Source organism: Limulus polyphemus, unplaced genomic scaffold, assembly GCF_000517525.1.
Source record: "Limulus polyphemus unplaced genomic scaffold, Limulus_polyphemus-2.1.2 Scaffold71, whole genome shotgun sequence".
Taxonomy (NCBI): Eukaryota; Metazoa; Arthropoda; class Merostomata; order Xiphosura; family Limulidae; genus Limulus; species Limulus polyphemus.
The window spans coordinates 1,104,169-1,110,414 of NW_013665681.1; the positions used below are offsets into that span (position 1 = coordinate 1,104,169).

The 6,246-nt window shown below is 31.6% G+C and overlaps 1 protein-coding gene across 2 annotated transcripts in view; it reads right to left on the reverse strand.

Annotated features, from left to right (window-relative positions):
• LOC106466038 (protein argonaute-4-like) overlaps positions 1–4,664 on the reverse strand; it is a 27,576-nt gene extending 22,912 nt beyond the window's left edge. For both annotated transcript variants that reach the window (XM_022394471.1, XM_013926285.2), the window contains exon 1: positions 4,509–4,664. The gene's annotated coding sequence lies outside the window, so the exon portion shown is untranslated. The remainder of the gene's footprint in view (positions 1–4,508) is intronic.
• Positions 4,665–6,246: the final 1,582 nt, after the last annotated feature.

The window sequence follows — 6,246 nt, forward strand, 5'->3', positions numbered from 1 at the left end:
CCATAGAATCCCACTAGACTTTATCAAGTTTAGTAACTAAGCTGTATTTGGGTCTAAAAAATATGAAATTTTGAGCAGAATGAAGACTAAACTTACCAACTTGAAGTCTTGTATAGAAAGAATGAGCTGATGTCATAATACTTGAAAATAGCTGAGAAAGCCACTAGGGGGACATTCTGAGCTTTCAATTGGTTATTCATGTCATATATAGAAGTGTTTAATATGGGAGCATTTCCAAAAATGGAAAGAGGTGCCATTGTGCTTGATTTATTACATGAGCAATATCTTAGTGAATAGAAAAGACAAGAGGTTCTTATTTTATATTCTAGCTTGTCAATATCGGTAATTTGAGTTCCTAATTCGTAAAAAACTATAGACTTAGTAATTTGACATCACATACATCTAATTTGAACCAGTGCTGCATTCAACATATGTGACACACAAAACTTGGATTTCTTTTTTAATATTTACTTTTAAATAAGGTATTAACTAATGAATCATACTAAAATTTAAATTATAATCTACAATTTCATACCAAACTTATTGACATACATTCATGAAATAGTAGTTCAATAAAATTTTTGAATGTGAGTCAACAAACACGATCACATGGCTTTTCATCCATGACCCATCTGGAAAGGGTTATTTTGTATGATGCAACTTTCCTCACTAGGTTTATACCAAATGTCTGCACATATTTTCCAGATATCTGTGAAGAGTTCAAAACTGCATAATCTATTTCAGTATTTTCCTCCCTTCAACTTTTTCATGCTAACCCTACAGATTCTACAATCTATTGGGATATTTCATCAGGTCTGAACAACTTTTATACAAACAGATAATCAACCTTTTCGATTTACATGTGAGCAGTTGGAAAGAGCACTGACAATTTTCAAATAATAACTTATATGAAATCTGCAGATTGTAAAATCCAAAGTTTAGCTTTCACTGTTTTAAGCAACCATGTGCTGCTTTTACCATTCAACACTTTTGCAACTAGCCTTGAAACACTTGATTCCTCTTTCAATCCATGTGTGGTATGAATTTTTCATGTGCACTAGTATCAAGGCAATGTGCAGATATGCACTACCAGTTTTTTAATTTTTTTGGGGATGAGGGGGGTATTTTTATACCGTTGACCCTATTGGATCATTAGGCTGCTTTGTAATGCTACTAATGGGTTATTTGGGCTTTAGGCCTATCGACTGCCAGGGTCATTAAGGCCGTCAACATGTTCAGACTCCTCACAATTACTAAGGATGCACGTGGCTGGAATAAGTGAAAGGCAGTTGATTAATTGTTGTGCAGCTGCACCACTCAGAGGGAACATTGTATATCACTACTAAAGAAATAATGACATTTTGGTTTTCACATTCGGTATATGAAGTAGATCAAAATGTTTTCAACAACTCTGGAATATGTAATGTCTACCTGCTATGTTATTTCACCCCATATATGAGCCAAGGACTAGAGCCAGGAGATAAACTCAGTTAATCCTCTGTATATAGGCTCAATCAATTTGATCAAGTTTATAACCACCTGTAACCATGAAACTATACATACTATAATTCTGAATGTTTTAAGAGTATCTTTACAAAATTTGGCAAGCCTTTAGTAAATGTTACAACACTGTTGTCAGATTTTTTAATATGACCATTTTTACTAAATACTTGTTTGTGAATTTATGAAGCCTTCATTGAATCACTCTGAATCAAAGGTAGTTTTCATGCTGGGATTAAAAATACTTCTTTTCATGTTGTAGTTTTCATATTTAATTTCGAAATAATTTAGGATCTCCTACATGAATATCAAAAGTTTTTTTTTCTTTGTAAAACATGTACATTTCTGGTACAGCTTAGGGCAAATATACAACAAGCATGTGGTAACTGCAAGAGCTTTACTGGCTTTGTCATCTAAACAAATAATGTTACCTAAGAAGTTTCTACTTTTTATATTTTAGTTATCACCAATACCAAGAGGACCGTGGCTAAATCTGGGGAAATGCTGAAAACAACCATTGTAGTCAATTGTAAAACAATGGGTGAATGGAGAATCTGATAATGGGTTTAAGGTGAGGTGGAAATAAAGTCCCAAGCCAATTCTGAGTGAGCAATATTTCTTAATTTATGTTATTGTATGTATATACAAGTATCTATATATTGCTTTGTGTTTATTACTTTATTCTTTGTGTAGAATATTTGGTTTTTTTTTTAAACAAGAGTATTAGATATAAAATTTTGATTCTATATTTGGTGAGTTTCATGATATATTTTCATTGCTTGCATTTAATCATCATATCCTTAACCTTATCCCATTGTTATATAACCAGTTTATGTTTTGCTCTCCCACTTGGGTAAACAGTATAATTTTATGTATGTATAGGAGTTAGTAAGATCACATTATTTGATTTATATTGAAGAGTTATTTCTTTTTTTTGTAATATACTGAACTAGTTATTTTATGCAAATGTCAATGCTTTATTTTGTATTTTGTGTCAGATAGTTCATTTAGTAATTTGTATTCTGCTATACTGTAGTAATGATTATTATAAATATTAATACTTATATGAGTGTTTCAACTTTACAGAAGAATACTAAATAAAAAGCAAGTGCAATGATACTGCACATTGTCACATAGAACGGAGTATCACATGTATAGAGTTGAATATATAATATTAAAACAATATGCCATATGCAAATAACATGACAATTATAACCGATATAAAGTGGAAATGTAACAATGTATCAGAATTATATCTTAACATTGTTTAGAATTTGTAGGTAGTGTGATGCCACTGAAAATTGACCAGTTTTGCAAAGAAATTTAACAGCTGTTCCCAACACAAAAGATTCATATATTTAAATCATAAGGATATATTCTGATTGGAATTTTAATATTTGTAAGAAGAGGATATTCCTCCTGCCTACTGGCATTAGAAAACAAAGAAATGTGGATAAACTATTGAACAAGGACTACTCACATGCCCAAGAAAGCAGTGCCCAACAGTCATAAAGGATCACCATTTGGAAAAACAACACAAATCACATGTACACAAGCAGCTGGAGAATGAAATGGCTATGGATTGCTGTGTAATTGAACTGTTGAAACAGGTACTAGAAAACTAGTGACCTTATACAGTAAATGGATTATGGAAATCAACAAGCAAGAGTGGTGAGCTTTAGATTTTACAGCTTCCAACAGGTCCTTTCACAATGTAAGCTTGCTGCAGGAATATTATTAAGATGTGCAGTCATCAGCAGCCTTTTTGGGTAGATAAAACCACTGCCAATCACAGCGATTGATTACAAATTATTTTACTGGTCACTACACAATACAAAATGGTTATTGCCTGACAACTGTTTTCTCTTAACTTTTAGCAAACATCTATTTATTGAGAAAAAAACATCACATGAGAAACAACTTATGAGACAATCTTGTTCTATGTTCATGTAGAACTAGGTTGTCAACAATACCCTTGACTAGCTCAATAACAAGTAATCCCAAAAAATGTTAACACAGGAAGATAAGTAACACAAAACAACTTACAAACACCAGACAAGTGACATTCACATGTTGAATGGCAAGTACAATCAGTCCTCAATAGATTAAAATCCACATGGTAATAACTGCAGAATCAACAGTAACAAAAACTGTTAACTCGATACTTCTTTCTTTCTTAGCTTGGTAGTTAAGTTTTTATGTGTCTCAGCTCAGCATATACCAACATCACAATATAATAACTGGGATGGAAAGGTTGACATATGAGGACAGGTTAAGATATCTGAACTTTTCTCTTGAAAAAAAAAAAAGAGATAAAGAGGATCTGATTGAAATGTTTAAGATTCTTAAGGGAAAAGATGGTGTTTTTGTATTTAATGGTGAGAATGGTAAGACTAGGGGATACAAATACATTTTGGTTGGGTAAGAATTGACTTCAGCTAAGACAGCCTTTTTTTTATAACAAGGTAGTTGGCTTTTAAAATGGGTTGCCTTCAGACATAGTAGATGCAGTTAATGTAAGAGAATTTACTTGATAAGTATTTGAATAAGGGCAAGTTCTGAGTGTTTTAATGTTTAGTTAAATTTATTGGATAGGATGGCCTAGATAGACCAAAAGGTCTCTTGTTGTCATTTAAATGAGACTTTAATATTATAAGTACATGTTAAAAGATTAGTAATAGCATGTCAAGATCTTAATTTTATGTCTGTCTAGATAAACTATGCTGACAATTCTAAAACAAATAAAAATAATAAAGATATGCCTTCATTGTTTTACATTTATTTAATGTTTATTGGATGAGATGGTCTACATAAAAACAAAAGTTCCCTGTTAGTGTTATCCTTTAATTTAAAAAAAATCAATATCATTATTAATAACGCTTATATTAACTCAGTCATATTATTTCACAATACTATTACTATTAACTGTGAGTGTAACACTAAACTGGAAGTATAATTTTCACACAAATATTTATACTAAAGTAAATAAGTAAATTGCTTATTCTCACCACAATTGATAGTGCAATTACTCGAAATGTCGTTGTTATTGCAAATTATAGCCACTTTTTCTTGAAGTTTTCTTTCACGTAATGACTAATAGTAATACTACGTTGCTCAATTCACTAAATCCAAAACCGAAATCATAACCAAACTTGATTTAACCGCTAGGTGGAGATACTAAAAGTTTTGAAGATAAAAATTATCGGATTTCTTATTACAAAATTTCCCTTTTTTTATTTTACGCCCTCCATTGGCACAGCGGCATGTCTGCGGACTTACAACACTAGAAACCGGGTTTCGATATCTGTGGAGGGCAGATCACAGATATCCCATGGCGTAGCTTTTATAGAATTACTAAGTAAATTACTTAATTCTACACAATTTTAGTGTCATAACTTGAACACAGATATTTTAAATCATATAATTTAATATAACATCACTTCAAGTTTTGAAAACAAATAATCATGAAAATTAAGTGCACTCACTCTACGACAGAAAGAAAAAAATACTACAAAAAATACTTTGTGTATCTTGAGCTTTGTCATAACCTTAGGATTCCATTTATTGACTTTTTATTGACCAGAAATAGTACAGTTATCTATAAACAATTACTGTTCCTTCGAACACCAATGTATTGTTGCGTCATCGAGATCACGTGACTATTCTCACGCCCTCTAGTTTCTAGAACTATCTTGTTCCTTCATGAATGCCCTAGCATTTACTAGATGGGGTAGTCTGGTATATAAAAGAGGGTGACAACGTGAATAATGTAATGTGTGTGTGAAGATAGTGAGTAATTGAACTGCAGTCAGAAGTATTATTGACATTCGTTGATATAGCGTTTGTTTTAGCGCGAATATTGAAAATAAGTGTATCGTAAAGTTGTATTCGGAAAGAATAAACCAGTTTTATTAAGTAAGGACTTGTGTCGCTAAAGTTTCGTCGGAACGAAGTTACGGAAAGTTAATTAACAAACGGAGACGTAACAGTATTTTGTTTTTGTTACTCTAGGAATAAGATTCCCAGTATTGTTGCTTACGACACTTTCGTCAAGCAGAATTATGATTTTATTTTATTTGGGTTCTAATTCTTTTAATCAAAAAGGCTCAAGGCGGGACTAGAAACTTTATAAAAATGCGAATAAAAACATAAATTTGTAGCAATATTGAAAGATGTTTGATCGTCTCTTATTTGTTTATTGAAGTTCTGCAATTATGTAAATAAATGTTGCAAAAATATCGGACACACTTAAGAATAACATGAATTAACAAATTAAGTTAATTAACACACATATCTTTATAGAGAAATTTCAATATTGTGAAGAAATGAACAGTAGATATATGTGCTAAATGTATCATTTGAGGAGATTGTTATATGATATTTAGGTCATTGGAAGGTATGGTATTAGAAGAGAGCAGAGGAATAGAGAATTGATGTAAATTATGACTATATAAGAGTTTGTTACTTATGGTATATGTCATATGCATAACGAGTTGAAACTGTGGGTGTTGTATTAACAGTACTTGATATTATCCTGTAGATGTTTTGTTAACTGTTTATAAGGTGGAATTTTTGTTCGCAAGGAAAATTACTAAAAACAAAACATTGTAGTTTCTTTAAACTTACAGTTTCTTTCATCTCTTACCCTGAGGCAATACACTTGCTTTGGAAATGTGTCATATATTCAATTAAATCTGAGTCAACCTTGGAGCAGTGGGATAGGACCGCTTAATTACGGGAGGTATA